The sequence below is a fragment of the Neolamprologus multifasciatus genome, chromosome 18, assembly GCF_963576455.1.
Source record: "Neolamprologus multifasciatus chromosome 18, fNeoMul1.2, whole genome shotgun sequence".
Classification (NCBI taxonomy): Eukaryota; Metazoa; Chordata; class Actinopteri; order Cichliformes; family Cichlidae; genus Neolamprologus; species Neolamprologus multifasciatus.
In genome coordinates, this window is record NC_140456.1 from 6793706 (window position 1) to 6817799 (window position 24094).

Here is a 24094-nt window from a genome sequence, read left to right on the forward strand (position 1 = left end):
ACGAATAAATAAATGACTCAGATAAATTAATTTTCAATTAGAGATATTAAAATTATTTTAAAAAATAGATAAATTCATAAATCGTTCGTTTGAAACTGTGGTGTAACGTTTTCTTTGTATCTCCCCGGTTCCCCGTGGGTACTCCTTCCTCCTACAGTCCAAAGACATGCTTGTTAGGTTAATTGGTGATTCTAAATTGAGTGCAGCTAGGTACAAATGTGAGATTGTCTGTCTCTCTGTATTAACCTTGTGATTGACTGGTGCCTTGTACATGGTGTACCCCATCTCTTGCCCAGTGTCAGCTGGGATAGGCTCCAGTCCCCACTGTAACGCTGAATTAGGAAAGCGATTAAGAAAGTGGAGGAATGACCTTTGTCTTTGCTTTCTCCATTCATTTAACATAAATTCATTATAAAATTTTAGGGTTATCCTTCAAAATGTGTCATGTGGTCAACTCATGCGGATTACCTTCTGGGAAATACCAGTGAAGTGAGGCCCTTAGAGTCAAGGGGACTATTTATTTTTCATGAAAAGGCTCTGTGTGTTGCAGATTGACGTACATGGACACCAGGATTCGGCCTTTTATCAATCTTTTAATAGAGGGACTCATACAAGTATGGTAGCGTGGTAAGTGGTTACCACTGATGCCTCACAGTAAGAAGGTTCCTGGTTCAAACCTGCTGGCTGCGGATTTCCTGTGTGGAGACTGCAGATTCTCTTTGTGACTGCATGGGTTGTCTCTGGGAAATCTGTCTTTCTTCCGCCTAAGAAAGGCATGCATGTTCAACTGTTGATTCCAAATTATGACCTTGAATTATTCTGTGTTTGCCTACAATTACATAGTGTACCTTCTCAGTCTTGTGACAGCTGGGATAGTTTCCAGCCTCACACCAATGGGACAAGAAGAGAAGGAAATAAAGGAATAGATGAATATAAAAAGGCAAAATCAAATGAAAGCTAACACCAATTTATGTAGCATTTTATGTCTAAATTGAAGCCTCCATTTATCATTAATTTTAAATTTGAGGATCTTACGGCTTATTTTTTTTAAAATTCATTCATTTATTAATTTCTTTTAATTCCTTTCATTATGGGCTTCCAGTAATGTGTATCTTCACATTCGTGGCCGAGGTCTCTTCTCCCTTCAGGTTGTGTGTGTGTCCTTGTATGATGTGGACACAGGTGGAGCCCAGTGACTGGTTAATTCAATAAGATTGTTACCTCTGGTTTGAACCATCCAGAAGCAATATTTTGGAACAGTGAAAAGTGTCATTTTACTAGTGTATGAGCCATTTATTCCATTAGCATCAATTTTAAGAAGATTATGTGGATGGATTGTCAGATATTAAAGTTGGTTTTGCTCCTTGTCATTGTTTTCATTGTTTCACTGAAAACAGTGGAAGCAGAAGCACACACTGCAGCCACCACCCTGACCACTACTGTCACTGCTTTTAAGGCCATGTATTATGTTCTGCAAAAATGCTGCAGACACACAACCAAGTAGACAATTTACTTTATTGAAATTAGAGATTTAGTCCATTCATACCGTACCTGTCCAGCAATTATTTGCTCCTAAATAAGTTAAACAGGAATAGGAAAAGAGAAAAGAGGTTCCTCTGATGGCTGTAACTGGCAATGAGCCATCAGTTAGATCAAGATATACATCCTGCTGCTCATGGGCCAGTAAAGGAGGAGCAATGAGGCAGCAGTGGAGACAAAGACAGAGGCAGCCAGCCAGGAGGAGATGGAGGCTGAGCCAACAAAACACAGGACGTCTGATGATGCAGCTCTTTCAGTTTCCAGAAAAAAGACGTATAAAAGGCTCTTTCTGAAAAACTGCTGATTTGTGAGAAACTTTCAGAGTGCCTTTGACAGTGTGTTTCCACGTTTCAATACTTTTTCTGGCAATATTACACTTGAGTTTTAATCAAAAGCAGTAGTGTTGTGTTTGTTCTCACTTAAAAAAAACAAAAATAAAAAACAAATATGTAACAAATGTTCTCATTTGTTAACTTTCAGGAACTTGTTAGTCACTTGAAAAACTCAGGAAAGATCCCGGCATGGAGGTCCACAAGCGCTACACAGAGCTTTTCATACCCACATCTACATATTGTCTATTGTCCATGCATGTTGTCAGAAACATGCAATCAACTAGTAATCTTGACGTTCATGCTGATTTTCTGCTATAGCTTTGTCCCTGTCCTGGAAAGTCCTGGAAAGTCATAATATACAAAGAACTACTTTGTAATGAGCGTTATTGCAGAAAATTCCAGAGGAACCCAATTTCTAAAAAGTTTTTGTGTTTTTTGTTTTTGAGTCTGGAAATAAGATTACGGTCATCAAGTTTGAAGAACTGCCTACAAGTATCAGCATACTATCTCCATAGTGTTTTCCTTAGCTGAATTACCAAAATCCCTATCTCTGCACAACCAATAAGCAAAATAAGTGAACATCACTGCAGATCTAAATATCCCACATATGAAATGCAACAACAGCGGTGGTGAATGTTGATGCCGTGGTTTGCACTGTTACCTAACAGCAACCAGGTACTTGGTTCAAAATTGCAAGCCAGCTGCAGCTCTTCTGAAATGTGCATGCGTGTATTCCAGTTTTTTTCCAAAGTCCATAAACATGGATGCAAGGTTAACTGATGATTTTAAAATGGTCTGTGAGTGTGAATGTGAGTGGAAGTAATTGTTTGTCTGTCTGTCTCAGTGACCTGAGCAGAGTGTATCCTGCCTCTCACCAGTTACAGCTGGGATCGGTTGGAGCCCCACTGAGACAGTGAACTGGACAGTAGCTAAGAAAACTGATGGATGGTTAAACAGGTAATATGCTACTTTACTACGATATGTGCAGATATATGTAATATGATTACAGTATTGGTTTACTTATTTACCCTGAACACTGCTATCGAGGGCATGTTAACATTTGTTTGATATAATTTCTTTATAATTACAAAACTTCAATTACTTAATTTTCCAAACGCTGCCAAACACGATTATATGGTTGAAGCAAATACTATGTTTTTGGACTTTTTTGGCCTAGTTTACTTATCATTGTAGTGATTTGTGTTTCTTGGTCTTTGTTTGGTATTGTTTAGTTTCCTTATACTTTCTAGTTTAATCATAATTTCTAGTTACCTGTTTGTTCTGTTCCCCTTTGTGTCCTGGTTGTCTTGGTCTGTGTTCTCCTCAGCCCATCTTGTCTCATTGCTCTCTCACTGTCCCTCACTTTCTGTCTCTGTGTTGTGTTTCCTGTTTTATTTTGGTAGTCCTGGTCTTGCGTGCATTGTGTTTACTTTTGCGTCACCCCATCTCGTTATGTCTGATTTGTTTCTCCTGTGTTCCCACCTGCTGCCCTTCCCCTCGTAATCCTGTTTAAATCTCCAGCCTGCTGTCTCCCTGGGTAAATACTAGTGGTAATTTCTTAGTTGTTTATTTCTAGTTTCTGAGTTTTTGTTGGTTAGTGCTTTTGTGTTTGATGATTTTGTTTTTTCTTCTTTTTGCTACAGCAATAAAGCTGCCTCTTTGAGTTTATTCCCCTGTCTCTGAGTCCTGTGTTTGGGTCCTGCCTTGCCTGCCACACAGCACCATCATAACAGGTATGCTATTTAACTGCTATAGACCAAAACCTTGAATCACTCTCCATGCCGCAGTTTTTTTAAATACATGAATCAGCTAGCTGAAATGTCTTAATATGCTTGGATTGCAAGCCATTCTTGGACTCAAAGAATGATAAAGCCTTGAGAAGAGTATGCACATTCAAAGAAAAGTGATATTTAAGAGATGATCATACATCACTGACTGACTCAGTCTGGCTCACAAACATGCCAACAGATCTCCTAGGTTACACATTGCCTGTAGATGAACAGAATAATTTTGCACTTGAAGGAGGCTACTTCTGCTGTGGCGTTTATAGGCTAGCAAAATTGCATCTCACTTTTTAGTCTAAAAGTATGGGAACAAGCTAACTGTGCACATCTTACACCTGTATCATGCAGGTTTGACTCAGATGGCAGAAAAATTACCCTGCTTCCATGCATTTATATATTTTTTTTCTCTCATGTGAATGATGTGCCTCTAATTCTTGTATAACTTGGCACTTGGAAGCTACTCTCAAACTGGAGCTCCATCATTTCAAGGGGCGCTTTGAGGGTGCTTATCTCTAGTATTACAATTTGCTGAATATCCCCCATTGATAGTAATGTAATCTGAGATCATTAAATGTGACTCTTTTTTTAAGGACAGTAATGTGTGGACTTTAAAGTGACTTAAGGAAGAGCATCAAATGCAAGCTATGTAATGAAGTGAGATTAAAATCTCCTGGGCAAAGACCGTATTTACACATACTCGGGTGCAAAATGATTCCTTCTTATTTTTTAAAAATGCAGCTTTGTTAAGCTAACATTTAATAAGCTAAAACAATGCAATGAATTAAGTGTAAATTGGTTCTTTAGGTCCAACAGCAAATGCTTATAGGAGCAGGTCAGCAATCAGAGGGGACCACATGCAGGATTACAAGCTAGATAAAATAACAAAAAGCAAGGCTTCGGTTCAGCTAATGCAAAATCCAAAAACGTACACTAACAAAATGAACACAAAGCAGGCATCCAAATAACAAGCATGAGTTACCTAAATTTTACACAGGTGTACAGACAGAGCAGCACAGCTAACAATCTGGCAAGGAGAGTCTGAAACAGAACTGGATATACACAAAGGAACTTATTGGTAGAGAGGTTTAAACAACAGATGAGAACAAAGGTAGAGCAGACAATCACAAAGGAAAGAAGACAAACCAGGAAGTAAAAATCAAAGATGCACAACCAGGGATGAGAATTGATAAGAATTTATGATCAGTTCAATTCAGTTTATTTATATAGGGCCAAATCACAACAGTTGCCTCAAGATGCTTTATGTTGTAAGGTAAAGACCCTACAACAGAAAAAAACCCAACAGTCACATGACCCCCTATGAGCACGCGCTTTGGTGACAGTGGGAAGGAAAAACCTCCAGCAGAGGGGAGGGGCAGCCATCTACCTAGTCAAGTCCGAGACATGCTGTGGAAGAGAGCCAGAGATGAAGAATAACTAATAATTAAATGCAGAGAGGTATATAAACACACATTGGATGAAAAAGGTGGCTGAAGAAGAAACCATGCATCATGGGAGTCCCCCAGCAGCCTACACCTATTGCAGTATAACTAAGGGAGGATTTAGGGTCACATGATCCAACCCCAGCCAAATGCTTTATCAAAAAGCAAAGTTTTAAGTCAAATTTTAATAGTAGAGATGGTGTCTGTCTCGTGAATCCAAACTGGAAGCTGGTTCCTCAGAAGAAGGGCCTGAAAGCTGAACGCTCTGCCTCCCATTCTACGTATATTATCAATATTACTTATCAATTCAGCTCCTTATTGCTTCACATTCACTCTGGTTTGAGAGTCATCACCATATTTAAGCAGCATATGAAAAACATTAATTCGTGTAAATTAATTGGATTCTGTGTGGTCAAATGTTTGTGCATTTTAGAGGCATTTCCCCTTTTTGTTGTGTTCAGTGTTGGGATCATTACTCAAAAGTAATGTATTATACACAACCTTTTTTAAAGTAATTCATTACATTACTTAATTAGTCCCTGGAGTAAGTAATTAGTTATACAAATCTTTGCATTACTTACAGGTTTCTCCGTAAAATGACGTGAAATGCACTTTCTCATAATTACCATTAACTATATAACAGATAGGTTACAGTCCCACCCACCAATACAAATCTGTATTCTAATGAGAACACGCATGTGATCTTCTTTTAGTATTTAGGTATAAACACTAAGCCCACAGCACAAAGCAGAGATGAAAACCAGCACAAAGTGACTTCTACTGTAGAAAAATGGTCAGATAGAAACAGAGGCAGCAGCCTCACTGCTCATCACTGTCTTTGTTACCTGTTCCAGGTCTGGCTGCTGGGCTGGTGTTAGCATTCACTTAGCTTTAACCTTACTCTGGCTTGCTGGCTAGCTTAGCATTAGCATGCTGTCAGTGCCAGTGCTTGAAAAGAGCCAAAGTTGTGTTAGCATAGTGCTTTGGTTTTTTTTTTGTTTTTTTTTCTCCCCTGTATCTCTCCTGTTTCCACTTTACCATTACTCTCTTATCTGTTCATGCAATTAAATATAATAAAATGTCCACATCCATGCTGTAGGCTGCGCCACCAATTACTTCCTCCAGCACACATACCTAAAACAGCTGATTGAAGCGCATTTGGAACCAATAAGCAGAATTGATATGCAAGCAGACTAACAGCGCCAAGGAATTGAACTCGATTCACATCCCTAACACAACAAAAACAATTATCACAGTGCATTAAATTATGAAGAGTAAACATGATACCAGAAAAGACACATACATACAGTTTACTAAACAGAGGGAGACACAATAGTGTTAGAAACACAAGAAAGACACTACCCGATCAAAACAGGAATCAAAATTCAATGAAAATTAGATCATAACATCTATATGTGTGACACAAAACTTGGTTTTATCTCAGCCTGTTTCTGTCCTGCAAAGATAAAACAGGCCAGCCATGTATTACAGCAGGACAGAGGTTGAATAACATGATAAGAGACAGCCTAATAATCATGTCAGAAGTCTTGACATTCACCTATTTATAGTTCAAAAATTAAAGTCATCAGTCGGAGAAGAAAAAAGTAACTATAGTGGTAAAACTAATGTGCAAAAACAAAAAATGGCTGCTGTGTCATTATTGACTCCGACTATATCCTCTTACCTTGCAGTCCTCATAAAGTGCACATTGTGACCTACAAGCAAATCAGCACTCATATGCTGGATCAAGTTTTAGTTTAGTCATGAAAATTCTCTGATCAAATTTGCAATTAATCAAATGACCACAAGGCATTGAAAGCAAACTCTGGCCTTATAAAGACAAGGTCACTTTGTGTCCCTGGGAATTTGCATTTCCGTGTACAAAGGCCAGTCATCAATGTGCAGCTATGACGGTAGTGTTTGCATTGTACTGTAGTCTTCATATACAGGCTTCCAACAGTATAAGATTTATTGTCAAGAAGCAACAAAGAAATAATAAACAAACACAAATTTCCTTGCTTTTTGTGCAAAGTCAAAATGCTAGTCTTGAGCTATGCAGGAAATTGTCTCACACGTAGACAAAGTCATTATCCATGTAAGTAACTTAACTATTGCCTCACCTGCAAAAACGGCAGTATCTAATTAGCTATTCTTGGTGCAAATCATGATTATCACATTTGTTCCTGAAGTGTTTTCCTACCGTTAGAAGGCAAAGTGAAGTAGCAACTGCCGAGCAAAGAGTAAATGGAGATAGATTGTTACACAGTGTGATAACAGCATCGTTATCCTCTGCAACAAATATAGAAAACATCATCTGAGCACAGGCTTGTTTGAATTATTTCCAAGTTGCAAAGTGCTTTGAGGACTGAGACGTGATACCTTAGCATCATTCCTGCTGTTCAGTTTGCAGAAATGCATAGAGGCCCTACTGCATGCACAAATGCAGATTGTTTTTCTTTTTTACAATATGATGCTGCTTGAAGTAAAATGTCTCACAGGAAATGTTTTAGCGAGTATGTATTAATATCTGCATAGAAATGATCGGTGCACATGAGTGTGCGAATACTTTGTTTTAGCTCGTGTTTTTGCTTTTTGACTGACCTAATCGCTTACTGTATCAAAACATGTTGATTATTTGTCACAACCTACCTACATCATGGACTAAAATACTTTTGGTTGAAAACCAGGTAAATGGTTATTATATGCGCTCCCAAGAGATGAAATGATGGCTTTTTGGCAAAGTTACTTTTTATGCTCCCGACAAGCTGTCAGCATGTAGCTGCCAACCCTCAGATAGAAAGGAAAATCTGCCAACAAACCTCACCTGGGTGGCCTTTAATATCAGTGAAGAAACAGGAAACTCAAACAAGAGGAGTCGTGCTGTAAAAGATCAAATTTAGACATGAATACAGCAGGAGATGAATGACTTTAGGTCCATTAGAAGTTCAGTTCAAAAGCAAAATTTCTGAAATGTAAAGAATGAATTTCTGTGCAGTATATAAATTTGCTAGGTTTATAAATAAACAAATGATAAACTTTAAACAGTTCAGAGACCTGGAAGTTAACCGAAATACAAACTCACAGTTTTAGTATTTGTGTATTCAGCTTGCCATCTTTTTTGCTTGTGGACATTGTTGACATTATGAAAAAATGCAGTCAACCGGTTTCAGTCAGCAAAGTTCAGTATCAGTTCATCCACACTGTCTGTGTTTATGTCAGGACTCTGGGAGAGCAAACTTAAGTCTAGCTAGCTTTTCTACTGGGCAAAATATTCTTCAGCTGGGCTTGTTTGAGTTTCCACCCTAAACTTCCAGACTTCATAGTTTCTGATTCTATCAATAAAACAAGTTAGTCATGCCATTGTAAGAGCAGCAGCTCCCAGTCATTCGAAAAAGTCTTAGAGTGGTGTGTTTGACTTTCTCCATACAAATTTTCTATGAAAAAATCCATGCAGGTTGAATTTGAAGTCTGAAAATAACACACTCATCGTAAACTGCTGTCTCTCTCTGCATGTTCTTCTTCAAATGTAATCTTATTTTTTTGATTGGAAAAAAAAAAAACATTTTATGAGCTCACTCTCATCTCGTGCCCACACTTTCGCTTCAAATTGTCTAAGAAGTGGGTTGTACATGATAAAACGATACTTGCTCCTGTTGACCCATACTTCTTTTGATCCTACCCATAACTCTGCAGTCCAATTTGCTGCTGTCCTTTCTAGGACTCTGTGTGCGCACACTGTTCTCTGCCACAGTTCCTTTTTTGTAACTTTAACAATATTCGGTTGAATGGAAGGCTTTTTACTGATCGGGCCATGGGAATGAATTAAATGACACATGACTATCTGCTTTGAGCTCATTCCACGTCTTTTTGCAGTTGTTTTTCAGTAACAAGAAGAGCATTCGGACAGTGTGTCTTCATCAAAGACCGATGTCCCTTTTTCGCAGTGTTTCATGAAATTCTGTTTGGTCTTTTTTGGGATCTGTGTAGATGCGTAGATCACATACACACTGACTTTTTCAATCCATTCTCTTCCACTTATACTTGAGGCTTGAGGGGGTGCTGGAGCCCATCCCATCTACCATACCGCAAGAGGCAGGGTAGACACTGGACAGGGTGCCAATCTGAGTCAGGGTAACAGGGAGAGAGAGACTACCATTCACATTCAGACCTATGGGCAATTTGGAATCGCCAATTAACCTGTCCCTGGTAATTGCATGTCATTGGACTGTGGAAGGTACCCGGAGAGAACCCACGGAACACGGGGGGAACATGCACTCCACATAGAACTCCACACAGAAAGGGCCTGACCAGATCGAGTCGAACTTTGAAACTTGTGCTGCCCACTTATTTATTTTACAATGAAATGTTTTGTTTATAGGGGCAGCACGGTGGCACGGTGGTTAGCACTGTTGCCGCACAGCAAGAAGGTCCTGAGTTCAATTCCACCATCAGGCCGGGGTCTTTCTGTGTGGAGTTTGCATGTTCTCCCCGTGCTTGCGTGGGTTCCCTCCGGGTACTCAGGCTTCCTCCCACCGTCCAAAGACATGCAGCTTGTGGGCATAGGTTAATTGGATAATCCAAATTGCCACTAGGTGTGAATGTGCGAGTGAATGAGAGTGCGAATGGTTGTCTGTCCCTGTGTGTTGGCCCTGTGACAGACTGGCGACCTGTCCAGGGTGTACCCCGCCTCTCGCCCTGTGACAGCTGGGATAGGCTCCAGCGCCCCCCGCGACCCTGAAAAGGAGAAGCGGAAGCGAATGGATGGATGTTTTGTTTATAATTATGCATACTATGCAATTATAAGTCTGTTCTTTGAATCAAACAGCAGTCTATCCAACCTTTTGTTTTCCTTAGCCAAAAAAAAGGTATGAACCCTTTTTTATTCTTTATGCTTTGGGCCTCTTGGTGAGGTTGAAGCAACATTAAATGTAAACCTCATCTATAATAAAACCAAAATATGGGAGCGGGTATTCTAACAGCAAGATGTGTTTTTAAAAAACACTCTTTCCAGCTGCATCCTCAGATGGATAGAGGCGTACCGATATTCTTCCAGCACAATTTATAAACCCCTTTTCTATTCTCAGTTGCTTTCTCCCCCCATGAATAGCTATTTTGATAAGAAAAATGTCCTCCATAAATCATCTCTTTAGAAACTTATCATCGATCTAACAGGAAGGCTCTCTGATGATCTTCATTTGTTAGTGATCAATGCCAACAGTAACCTTTGACCTCCGGTGCTTCATCAAAACTCCAGCGAACCGCCTTCCACAGATCGAAGCAGATGTATTGATCTTCACAACGCATCCTCCACAGCCTTGTTCCTGTCATATTGATTTTACCCGTTTACAAGTTTTCATCTGTAAAAGAACTTTTACATTAGCATTCATGATCTTCGGATGTTGGTGTTGTTACAGTTCCTCCTCTCCCACACCATCAGATGTCACATTATAATGAAGCCACAGATTCTTTATAGGGCACCTTTGGTTTGTCTGCTGTTGTTTGGCAGCTATGAAAATGTTCTCTCCCTAATTAGGCTCAGCAGCAAAAGACATTTTCCCCCATATCTTGCCAATTATCTCACATTCAGAGTCAAATGTGTGTGTTTGCTTAAGCAAGTATTTGCACAAAGTTCTATCATTACGCTGCTTTGCTGATACGAGTTCCATATCAGTCATTATAAGTAAAAGCACTGATTGAATGGAAATTGCATTTCAGTCATTACTTGACTATATTAAGACCTTTTGGCTCTGTTAACTAATCAGTGAATTGCTCATTTGAATTGCAGATGACGCGGTCTCTCAGTGCACTTTTACAGTGAGTGAGCAGACCTGAGACTGAATGAGGTCTCATTATATTTGACTTTATACTGACACACACACACGCATACACAAATACTAAATCCTGATATTCCCAGTTTCTTTCATTAGCTTAATCTGCTGTATGATATTATTGTTTGCTTGTGTTTTGTTTCATTTGAAATTCATTTGAAAGGCATGAGAGCCGTCACTCGTTCAAGCTCTCGCCTTTCTTTTCGTTAGGCAAAAAGGTGTCACCGTGTTACAAGACACTGATGATGTACAGCTGACAGTTTTGACACCAAACCAGGAATGCTTGTCATTAACCTGCATCTTCACGGAGGACTGCAGATGCTGCAATATGTTGCACACAGCTGTGATTGGATTGTGTATTATTTGCAAGGATGCATGACTTATGGAAGTTTGACTTTGGGTTGCTACAGTAACGACATGCACTCACAATGAGCTGCGATTCCTTTTTTTTCCCCTCCAGTTATAAACATGGACAGAAGCTGGCATTAACCCTCTTAATCACTAAGTCATGTGCGATTGCACGTTATCAAAAATTTGTTGATGACTGTCATATCAACCATAATTCTACTGAGTAAAACTTTTGAGTAGTATCAAAAGACAATTTTAAGTTGCATCCTTGTAAATTTGCTTATTGAAGAGACTGTAAATGTATCTTTTTTTTCCCCTTGCCAGTTAGATCTGTTACAAACACTTATGCCCAGCTATGTCAGAAATCATAACTTCATATCAAGTAAAGTCAGATGAACTGGATATAATGCTGCAACAATCAACATTAATATTTTCTCATGTTGCCTACACCCGCTAGCCCTGTAGTTGTATTTCTCTGGATTTGCATCATGTCTCATAAAATATGCACCTCTTTCTGGCCAAGCTTTACTGTACCACAAACAGCGAGATGAACAAACACATACACATAAACCTCCTGCCCTAGCACATGCATGTACACAGTCAACATGACAGGATTGCTGGTGTTTGTCTTGTTAGGGTGGAGAAATGAGCAGAGATAAGGAGCTGTGATCCCCCTTTGTTTATGTCTCTATCACAGCAACCTGACAGCAGTCATACTCTTCAAACAAAGACAGATGGCTTCTAGGAAAGTCGGGAAAACTCTGTCTCCCCCACTCTTTCCTGTATCCCTCGATCTATCTATAGTACTCTCTCTCCTCCCATATTTCAGTGCTTTCTGTTTGGATTGAATACTTCTGTAAGAAGAGACACTTAACTACAATCTGTCATTTCCTGGAAATCTACCAGTTCCACGTATTGCAATGGAAAACTGAGCTGTTTTTAGGATAAGAATGAAATGAAAACATTTTTAAAAATACTAAAATAAATCGGGGTTTACCGGGAACTCTTAAAGGGTACAGCCCTACCATGAAGTCATCTTTAGCATGAATTCAAAACTTGTTTAAATTTATATTCATTTTTTAATTTACTGGTCCTCCAACCACCATTATAATTATAATGGCTACCAACCAAGTAATGAAACAAAGCCGCTAATCGCAATAAGCTGTTTACATCTTATTATTCTGTTTACACAGTTTCTTGATAACTTCATGTGTTACAGGAGGAAAATGTAGATTCTGCTAAATTAAGCTATTACAGCATCCTTTATATGAAATCTTCAGCTTTCAGTTCCTTTATAGACAGTTATCGACTGGCACAACATCAAACCTTTATTCAGTGCAGCACAGTGCCCTCACTCAAATGGAGTTGCTGATTATGAAGTCATCTTCGTAACAATGCTTTAAAAACATTATTTGTTACTCAGCTGTGTTCATTTTTACTACTCCAGATTGACTTTACTGGCTCCGAGGTCGTTTTTCTTTCTATGTTTTATGAACTATTCTGTTCATCAGATTGCCTCTTTTCTTTTCACTGTAAAAGACTGAAAACTTTTGCCTCGCTGCGGCTGTGAAAAACTTGCATGACATTTTATGGTTAACGGTCTTTTTTCTTTTTTTCTCCCCCCCCCCCCCCCCCCCCCCCCCCCTTGGATTAGAGAAAATCTTTGTGATGAATTAATTTTTACAGCTGTGCCGACTTGGAGACTTTCTATAACCTTTTGAATATTCCATTGAAACATCCACCTACTTTATTTCTATGTGGCAGACTGAAAACTTTACCCTGTCTGCTTCCCTTCCTCTTACATTTACTGATGTCTGCAAAAGTCAGCAGAAATATGAGTTCTCAGTCTAAAAACTTATTCTTGATCCTTAATAAGTGGAGTATTGCCTCTTCTTTCTGACTCCACAGTTTTTCCTTAAACCGTTCAATCTTGCCTGACAGTTGAGAGAAAGAGTCACTTCCTCCACACTGTGAATGATCACGGTCTGAAAACCTGTCATCAGTTTGGCTCCTTCCATAGGTTCACTTACACACTTTACTGTTTGGAGTCAACAGGGACGCTGAATTCCGACGAGACCAGGTAAGGTGGTTTGGGTGAGTATAGACAAGACGCTGGCTCCCTTGTCTCTCTGAAAGGCAGTGGAGCGGCCACTTCTATCTCACACACTAGCAATCTTTCACCCAGCTATCTCATACCTTTCATTTTAGGGTTTATGAACTTTCATGCATGCAAGAGCGACCACAGACACGTGGGAAATAAGAAAGTGAAAGCACCCACTGCCATTTGTGTGCCAGCTCCTTTCAATTTAGATGATTTCATGCTTTTACAGGTACAAAGTACCTGGGAGCATTTACTTAGATTCTATATATTTACATTTACTGTAATTTGGTACATCTTAGAGCTTCTATTGCTTCATTTATCTATATGTTCTTTGAGTTACTCCACCAGTACATTCCAAGAAAAATCATTATCTGGTGCTTAGAGTTGTTTCTCACAATATAAAATGTATGTGTTTATATATTACAATAAACATCTCATCATCTATGTCACTTTTTTTCAAAAGTGCTTTTTCATCTGAATGACACAGTGGATCATTAATAATCTTAGCCATTAGAAATACCAAATTATTATGACGTGAACTGCTTAGTAGGAGGCGGACTCAACTAACACAAGAGACCAGGTAGAAATCTTCAATCTGAGGTTACACCCAGAGATGAGGTGGTGTGTATATATAGATCAGCAAAAGTGATGGGGGCTGGTGAAAAGTAAAGATGAATACCTGATTATAGCGCTTGTGCAACAACCAGCTAATTTTGGTTTTTAATGTGAAGAGAGGAAGAAGACAGCTGAGCAGTCGGAACCTTATGTGGAGTAGAGATATGAACATTAGTTTTATTTGTGAGATGAAATGCAAACTGTGTCCAAAACCTTTCACTGGATGCATGGATGAACGGATGGATGGATTTCTTGTTTTGTAATTTGTTTTCCAAGGTTTTTGTTTCCTTGCTTGACAGAGCAGAGTGTGGGTGATGAGATACAGTAGGGCTCTAGGTTGGACTTGAACCCAAGCCAGAGCATCTGCAAGCCAGCTAATTGAGCGAGCCTTCCTTCCTTGCTCCCTTTAAAGTTTTGTCTCTACAAATACTTGAAGGATATTTCTGATTTATCACAGGTTTATTTTTGTGGAACTGGTTTTTAGTTGTATTGTTAAATGCTAAAAGCAGTGAACTCTGCAATGTTACAACATCCAAACCAGCAGGATGATTCCAAGAGTTATGCCAGGAACAGCAGCAATTCTTAGTGGGGACCCAGAGGTCATTGTTGTCATGTTATAAATAATAAAATAAATAAATCATATTGTAAACATACACGGCAGACCCGGGTGGAAATTCATGCTTTGCAGCATACTTTATTGGCCCACACGGTTGCTGTTCACAATGCTCCCAGAGCTGCAGCTCTCCCGCTGCCAGCTCAACATAACAACCACCATAACCACAGGACCCAGTACAATATTTAAGTCGGCGGGGCGTGATTGCGGATGCCGTACAGGTGCGCCCGCCTCCTCTGCACGGCACCGCAGGCCACGCCCCGCCACACATATGAATTTAAGTGACCAGAAACTTAATACCAAATGATAATAAAGTGATATAGTATAACATATTTATAAAAGTAACAAATTAATAAGATTAAATTAACTTTTGTTTTTTCATTTTTAGAATTCTTATTATCTGTTCCACTCACCACTGCCTTGCTCTTTTCACATCTTTCCCTTTTTTCTGCTTTCTTTTTCTTTTTTTATCCCAGAGGGAGAACTGCTCTTGTCACTTGTAAACATTTGCACATTAACAGTGCTGTGGTCTAAAGTTTGTCAGCCCCTGGGGGCCCCCTCGCTGGCCTGGGGGCCCAAGCCGTTGCCTGCCTTGCCTGGTGGCAAGCAGTGCCTCTGCCAGGAATGATAATATATTTTAATCACATTATCCGAACCATTTCCTTCAGAAGTAAAGCTGACAGGGAGAGAGAGACAGCACCTAAAATGTTGCACCAAATTTCCTTTTTTATATGCCCCGTATATGATATCACAACTACAGTATGTATGTCCACTACATTCAAAGCTGACTTAAGGCGCTACCCTGTAAGCTTTATGGATATATTGAGAGCTGGGTATGACTCTGGTCAGATGCAGCACTTGGAACTATTATGAAAGAAATTCTCTAAATCTTACTGACAGAACACCACGAGGTAAAAAAAAAAATCACCTTTTAAACAGTTAACCACTCAATACTTATACCTACTTTTTCAGAGAAAAGATCTCTTTCCATGAACAGCCTCCGGATATAAAGAGACAAATACATGCACAGTGGTTTACACAACACAATGCACAAGAAATATGGAAGTTTAATTGGAATTCATTTTTCCTGTTTTGGGTTTCCAAACATGCTTAATGATAATGATAATGATTGTTATTTTGTTCATTATTTATAGTTTTAAATAAACAAAGAGAGGAACGAAATTGCCTATAAAAATAAATGACAGCAATGAAGCAGATTTAATTAAGAGATCCACTGGAATTTGTTATGGAATGAACATGGCAAATAGTGAATGTCTGTAATGATGGAAAGGAAAGGGATAAACTAATGAAAGCATGTGCATAACTCGTAATAAGCTACAGTTATAGTTTGAAAGCATGGTTTTTAGCTGTCACAGAATGCTTTCTCATTATTGCTTCTTTTACTCAAGTTCAAGATTTAGTTCTTCCACCAATCTATGAGAAAAGGCGTCGCATGGCCAGATCTGATGGCACCCTTTCAAAACCAATTAGATCAACTCAAAACACAAGCTGTTTAAGATCAAGGCTGCTTTTCTCTGCTTCTGCAAAGATGTAATTTACAAGATTCTCACCTGACAGTGATTTTATGTGTCAGATGAGAGTGCAGACGCACATGTATGAAAACACTCGGATGTGCTGAAATACCGCTGCATATGCGCATACACCCACAGATGAATGCACACACTGCATTTCAAAATCCAATTAAGCTGGGGCTGTGGGATCTCAGGCTTACATGCCAAATGGCTTTGAGTGTCTGCACATCATCCACCGTGTGAGACAGCTGACAAGATTATGGCCATGAGCGGTGCATTTGTCGTTCGGCCTGATGATAGCATATTATTAGCATGGTAAAAGAGTGCAAATGTGTCCTCCACTATGTGATGGCTGGTGTCACCCAAGAAATGAACAATGTCGAAAAGCTTTTTGCGTGTGGTTGATGTGTCAGTGATTTATGTGTTTGCACATTTGTGCATAAACAAGTACACCTCCATTTGTGTGTGTGTGTGTGTCTGTGTCTGTGCTTGGATTTTATCTGTCTGCTTGCCCCTATGTGACTATGAATGTACATTATATAAATAAAATTAGATAAAAACTGGCCCTCCTTTTGTGCAGAAAGATTTTAAATGAAGAAAAGAATGAAGAAAAAATATCATGTGGTTGTTTTAAGCTAAATTTTGAGCTAAATCATCCAAAACCAAAGAGAAAAAACTAAAAGCAGCCTCAGCTTTCTATTTTACTTACCACCCTAAACAGCTGTCAGGCTTGCCATGCTGCAGCCTCCCCACTTAATGCTGGCTTGATTTGTTTTTCAGAGAAATATATGAATGTCCGCTAAATTGCAGCTGGGCTTCTGTTTTCCCTGCTGCCAAGTTGTTATGAGATATGTTTTTTGGCTTGGATTTTTTTTTCTTCAGCTAGGTATTGCAGTTCCCTGTAGATACCACAATAGCTATCTTGGAGTTTAGCATCCCAGTTCTAAACTATACTCCTTAAAAAAAAAAGCGTGAAAACACATCACATCTCAAAGAGGAAAAAAAATCACAGTGAATATCTGTACTGATATGGCCTTAGGCAATGGGTTAGGAACAAAAGGATGTCACATTGTTTGAGGGAAATTAAAATTATTAACGTTCAGTGGAGTGAATTAAAAAACTGTAGTCAGGCTAGTGTCATTGCAAAGTGTCATTATAAATGTAATTGCAGCTATCAAAAGGGTGCTTAGTAGTTTTTATGGCTTCAACATGCTTGTTTGCGTGCCTTACATTGTTTGGGCATGTTCCCAGTGAGATGGTGAATGATGCTTTGATGATCTCCAAAATTCTGGACTAGGGCATCGAGAAGCTTCTGGACAATCTGAGGTGCAAACTGGTGGTGTCAGGTGGGCTGAACCATAATGTCTTGTAAGTGTTCTGAGGGATTTAGGTCAGGTGAGCATGGGGGCCAGTCAGTTCCTCCAGGAACTGACTGCATACTCCTGCCACATGAGGTTGCATCTCATTGCTGTGCACCAGGAGGAACCCAAGACTGACAGTGGGTCCGGAGATTTCATCATACCTAATGGCAGTAAGGGGTGCCATGATGTAGCCTGTAGAGATCTGTGCATCCCTCCAGACTGTTACTGACCCACCAAACCACAATGTTGAACAATGTTACAGACAGCATAACCTTCTCTACAGCTTCTCCAGACCCTTTCATGTCTGTTGCATGTGCTCAGGCTGAACCTGCTCTCATCTGTAAACAGCACAGGGTGGCAATGGTGGACTGGACAATTCTAGTATTCGGTGGCAAATGGTGCTGGGCAGTGAGCACAGGGCCCACTAGAGCATGTCAGGCCCTCAGGTGACCCTCATGAAGTCTTCAAGTTTGAGTTTATGCTGCTCTCTGATTAAAATGTGTTGCTTTAAATTTTTTGTGCAGTGTATATATGGATTAAACAAAGTGTGTAATATCAGCAGAAGACACAGAAGGAGAAGTTATATTCAACTTCCATACTTAACACGTTATGTATGAACATTATACTGCTGATTCATCAGAATCTGAAAACCAAATTAAAGACAGAGAATATGATGCAGCCACTTAAATGTGTGGAAAGTGAACTGCTGATATTACTACAAAATATTACCAGCTTGCTGATATTAAGTTTTAACTTGACGTCTTTTAAATAATGTCTCTTTACTGGACCCTGAGACAGAAGGTCTCCATTCTCCTATAAACTTGCTGTGACTAATAGTTTATCTGAGTGCAAATGCAATAATCCTCACCTCCCACCTTTTTCTGTAACAGTCGGAATCAGGTCTAGATTGTCGCTCCAAGTTAAATGCTTCAGACGGAGACTTATTGTAGCATTAATACGCACTGTATTTATCTGTGTCAAGACAAAAGGCAAAAATATTAAAAATTTAACAATGAAAGCATAAAAGTAGTCAACTAGGGATTGTACCGCAACAGGAGAATGCCCTTAAAACCCATCTGTGTGTGTGTGCTCACTATGTAGCTTTCTACTTTTCCCTCGTGGAGTCACTTTGTAGTTTTTCTTTTCTTTTCTTTTTTTATCCACCATAGTGTGCTACTCTTGCCAATTAGCTGACACTTGTTTTATTATTCCTTTTCAAAACCTCAATCCTAAAAAGTGAACGAGAGAAAGGAGATAAAAAAAACAAACCTCAGCTTGTCGTTACACCAGAGCATCGCCTCTGCACCTTGTACCCCCAGTTGCAAAACCTCAGGAGGTTCGCTCAGAATAGCTCAATGATCAAAAGGCATGAAAATGACATGTTGTTTACACTGTTTTGGTATGGAATTTTGGAGCGCGCGCGCGCGCAGGGGGGTTCCAAATATTTGGATTGTCTGGAGTGGAAAACATATCAAAAAGTGTCATGGTTTCATGCACAATCAAGTTTTTCTCTCTATGTGTTTGTCACTCAGGCTTGTCTTTCATATGCTGAATGGCCTAGGGTTAATAATTTCTGACCCTGTAGGAATAGCAAGGGACTGTTCTTATGGAAAAAACGGTTATTCAATTCAATTCAATTCAATTTTATTTATATAGCGCCAAATCACAACAAATGTCGCCTCAAGGCGCTTCATAGATACAGAGAAAAGCCCAACAATCATATGACCCCCTATGAGCAAGCACTTTGGCGACAGTGGGAAGGAAAAACTCCCTTTTAACAGGAAGAAACCTCCGGCAGAACCAGGCTCAGGGAGGGGCGGCCATCTGCTGCGACCGGTTGGGGTGAGAGAAGGAAGACAGGATAAAGACATGCTGTGGAAGAGAGACAGAGATTAATAACAGATACGATTCAATACAGAGAGGTCTGTTAATACATAGTGAGTGAGAAAGGTGACTGGAAAGGAAAAACTCAATGCATCATGGGAATCCCCCGGCAGCCTACATCTATTGCAGCATAACTAAGGGAGGATTCAGGGTCACCTGGTCCAGCCCTAACTATATGCTTTAGCAAAAAGGAAAGTTTTAAGCCTAATCTTAAAAGTAGAGATAGTGTCTGTCTCCCAAATCCAAACTGGAAGCTGGTTCCACAGAAGAGGGGCCTGAAAACTGAAGGCTCTCCCTCCCATTCTACTTTTAAATACTCTAGGAACAACAAGTAGGCCTGCAGAGCGGGAGCGAAGTGCTCTAATAGGGTGATATGGTACTACAAGGTCATTAAGATAAGATGGGGCCTGATTATTTAAGACCTTGTATGTGAGGAGCAGGATTTTGAATTCAATTCTGGATTTAACAGGAAGCCAATGAAGGGAAGCCAAAACAGGAGAAATATGCTCTCTCTTTCTAGTCCCTGTCAGTACTCTTGCTGCAGCATTTTGGATTAACTGAAGGCTTTTCAGTGAGATTTTTGGACATCCTGATAATAATGAATTGCATTAGTCCAGCCTGGAAGTAATAAATGCATGAACTAGTTTTTCAGCGTCACTAAGAGACAGGATATTTCTAATTTTAGAGATGTTGCGCAAATGGAAGAACGCAGTCTTACATATTTGTTTAATATGTGCGTTGAAGGACATATCCTGGTCAAAAATGACTCCAAGGTTCCTCACAGTGTTACTGGAGGCCAAGGTAATGCCATCCAGAGTAAGAATCTGGTTAGATACCATATTTCTAAGCTTTTCAGCGCCGAGTACAATGACCTCAGTTTTATCTGAGTTAAGAAGCAGAAAGTTAGTGGCCATCCAAGTCTTTATGTCTTTAAGACATTCCTGCAGTTTAACTAATTGGTGTGTGTTATCTGGCTTCATGGACAGATAGAGCTGGGTGTCATCTGCATAGCAGTGAAAATGTATGGTGTCAGGTGGGCTGAACCATAATGTCTTGTAAGTGTTCTGAGGGATTTAGGTCAGGCCTTGTTATAAATTCACAAGGCCAGATTTTCCAATTGCATTCTCTCTAGCAGGTTTCTACTAAATTAAGGTAATGCAGTTTCACATTCTCGTGCTTGTAACTTGTGCTTGGGCTAAGTGGTAACAATATCCATAGCTCAGTTTTTGATAGCAAAAAGTCAAGATTCGGTATTATCTTTCAAAGTAAACTAATGATGAAAAATACCTGTGAAATCTGAAATGTTTCTATAGCATATGTTTAAAGAAATAAAAATGTAGAAATGTAAACTGGTGGCATCAATTGCAGATGAGGTTGAATTTGGCACCGTGGAAACCAACATTTTCATTTAACAGTACGAACCTAACCAAACCAGAAGTAGACACAAAAGTGGTCTCAGATGAGACTCATACTTCAATTTTTAATTGTTCCCAATCTAAGTGTTCCTAATTAGAAATGTTCATTTGATTTGGTAATTTTCGATGATAAGAACAAATGGCCATTATGTTCAATTGAAAGACTTGGTGTTTTAATGTTAGTGTAACTGGGTCGTAAAATATATATTGTCATAATTGCCTGTCTTTGCTAGATGCTGTAAATGTGTAGTACATGTGTGCCACATATGTGTTATAGGCACAGTCTATGCTAGCATGAATAGATAATTCTTGCTAGCTTGGAAGTTGTGGTGGGTTGAGCTAACCCTCTTCCCTACTGTTTTTGGTTGTAGGAGCTGGAGCAGGCAATTTAATCACTTGGAGGTCTTTCTTTCTTTTAACTTTCATTGTCAGGTATGTCGGATTTTGTCTTGGTGTTTTGTTTTGTTTTTTTTGTCGAATATGTTCCATGTAAGTTTGTACTTCATATTTAATGTAAAAATAAATGCGCCAGTTTCCACAATTCCTCTGTGGGAGAGGAGCCGGAGCAGGCAAGTTAATTACTTGGAGGTCTTTCTTTCTTTTACCATTCATTGTCAGACACAACGCAGGAACACACCGGTTACATTAGCGCATGAACGTGAATAGTCTACCGCTAAACAACATCCACAAAAAGTTCCCACAGCGGTGGAAATGTGACACTCAGTGATACCTAGCATTTTGAAATATGACACTGGAATCTGAAACCTTTCCGATGTAGGACGGCAAAACCTCCAGTGCTGCACATCAAGACTAACTTTAGCGGGGCGGTCTGCTTCTCCCCACTGCAGGGAAAAGGGTAACACAACCTGGGTCTGGGTGCAGTTCCCCCCTCCAGGGGCAAGGGTACCTAGACCCGGTTCGTAGAGTACGCTTGGGGAGTGTGATTGTGTGTACAGCGTCTCTTTATGTCTGTCTCCACGTTGGTTGAGTGTGGAGTAAGTGCATATGAGAGCATGAGGGTGGGAATGGATGTTTGTATCTGTGTGTGCCTGTATGTCTGTGTCTGTATGTCAGGTTGGGTATCAGATGCCACCTCTCTGAGGACAGCTCAGGCCCTCCAAGGTTTGGAGGCCTATCTCCCCCCACCACTTCCCCTGCCGGGGGCGGACTCCCTCAGACGTCGGTGCGTTGGTGGTTCTTTGTGTCCGGGGGTGGGCGTCCGGGTACACACCGGCTCACTCCTTGGCGGCTGCTTATCGGGGCCTGGAGCCTGGGGCTCGCTTGGGCCACTTCGGAGGTGGGGTGCCCCCGGCCTCTCGGCCTGGGGCTCGGTCACTCAGGCACAGCTGGCTGCCGGCGGGGCTCACGGGCACGTCACTGCAGCCCCCCCTGGCTTCTGCTCCGTGGCTGCTGGGTGACCCCTCATCTGGGACTCTCCTCAGCTCTTTCTGGGACAGTGGCGCGGCTGCCCCTCTGTTGGTCTTCCTTGGTCTCTTGTGTTCTGGGGGCCTCTGGATGTCTGGGGTTTTGATCTCCTCCATACCTGCTTCATGCCCTGGAGGACGGGGCAGTGGCCCCCCACACCCTCTAGCAGATCATTACATGAGGGAACCTTTTAAGAAAACAAGCGCGTCCATGCTCACAGGTGTACACACGGGTGATCACACACACAAACTACACCCTTTTTGGCTCCTACCTCAATGCACACTGTGCTGTCGATCTTACGTGCTGCACAATAATGTTTAATATTTAGTATTTACTGTCATATTCCCATATATCATTGTGATGTGGTTTATTGTATTACTCTCGTTTTCTTCTGCTTGTTTTCTTTTTTCTTTCTCAACAGGTGATCCAGGTGATCGATATATGTATTTTTTTTTTTTTTTTTTTTTTTTCTTCTGCTTATTCTGTTGGTTTTTGTTTTTTTGCCCTTCTCCCCCGTCCCTCTTCTCAATTGTTTTTCTTCCCCTCTTTCTTTCTCCCTTTTCTTTCCCCCAGTCAAGTCTGTCCCGTATTCAGCAAGTGAAAATAAAATAAAGAATAAAAGGTGAATCAAATGGACCATTACGGCAAAGCTGGGATGGTCAATTTGGTAAAGAAAATCCGTTGGGCATCTTTCTTCGCCTTTAGACAATAATTCTGATGGCAAAAGAACCAAACGGGACAGGCAAAAAAAAGAAAAAGAAAAAAAAAAAAAAAAAAAAAAAAAAAAAAAAAAGAAAAAAAAAAAAAAAAGAAGAAAAAAAAAAAAAAAAAAAAAAAAAAAAAAAAAAAAAAAGACTAACTTTAGCAACTGAGGCTGCTTGCAAAACACTTACTTTAGCTTCCTGACTGTTTACACTCAAAAGTAGTCACTGAAACCTGCTGCTTTAATTCTAAGAACAAGTGGCCACTTAATATTGTTGAAATACCAACGCTGGATTAATGGCACTAAGCCTGCAATAAGAGGTAAACAATAAATAGCTTTCAGCAGTTCAGCAAAATTAATCCTCTTTAAGAATTGTCCAAAACAAATAAGGTCACCGTGGTTTACGGCCCATTTCTTATTCAGAACGTGGCTTGAAACATAACTGTAGCAAAGCCTATATCTGCATCAGTGTTAATCTGCTAAACTAAACTCCATCATATTGTTTAAAATATAGCCTATCCATTTTCCATCCATTGTTGGATTGTGTACTGTTTATATTTTTATACTCTTCAAAATGTTGCAGGGTGCTCAAAACATGTCTAAGATCAAATTAGTTGATGACCAACGTTTATCTCTAATCACTAAAAAATGACCTCATGAAAGCAAATTCTTACTAAACTCCACCCGTCCTTGTCTCTCAGTGTTGGTATCTGTTGTACAGTCAATGTGGGGGACGCAGCAATGACCTAAAGAGTTGTGGGGTAAACATAAGTTAAGCCGGGCCAATGTTTACATGTAGCTCTGTGGTTTGTTGCAATGTGAGTCCCCTGGGAGTCCTGAGAACGGCCAAGCCAAAGTATAAACAAGAAGTGAGGGGATCTTGGGAAAATAAGCTGATAAACTCAGGTCACATCCTTCCCCCTTTTGTTATCTGGAGTAAGGAAGATGCCTCTTTTTGAAGTGTAGTATCTGAGCATATAAAATATATAAGCACTTGAATTTAATGCTTAACTCAAAAAATGTAAAAGTGCAAAAATTATAGGTTGTTCATTATAGGCGTAGCATGTAAAAGATAGATGAATAAAAGGATAATAGATTTATTAAAAAAAAAACTATTAGGGAATATCAAAGAGATGAATAGGGATTTGAGCCTGCAGGACCCACTTATGGAAAAT

The 24094-nt window shown here is 39.9% G+C and overlaps 1 long non-coding RNA gene across 2 annotated transcripts in view; it reads left to right on the forward strand.

Annotated features, from left to right (window-relative positions):
* The first annotated feature begins 2983 nt into the window (after window positions 1-2983).
* Window positions 2984-24094, forward strand: part of LOC146497251 (uncharacterized) — a 169353-nt gene continuing 148242 nt past the window's right edge. Inside the window, exons 1-2 of one of the 2 annotated variants that reach the window (XR_014870598.1) lie at window positions 2984-3408; window positions 3515-3604. This is a non-coding gene — a long non-coding RNA (uncharacterized LOC146497251). The other variant, XR_014870597.1, reaches the window with a different exon arrangement.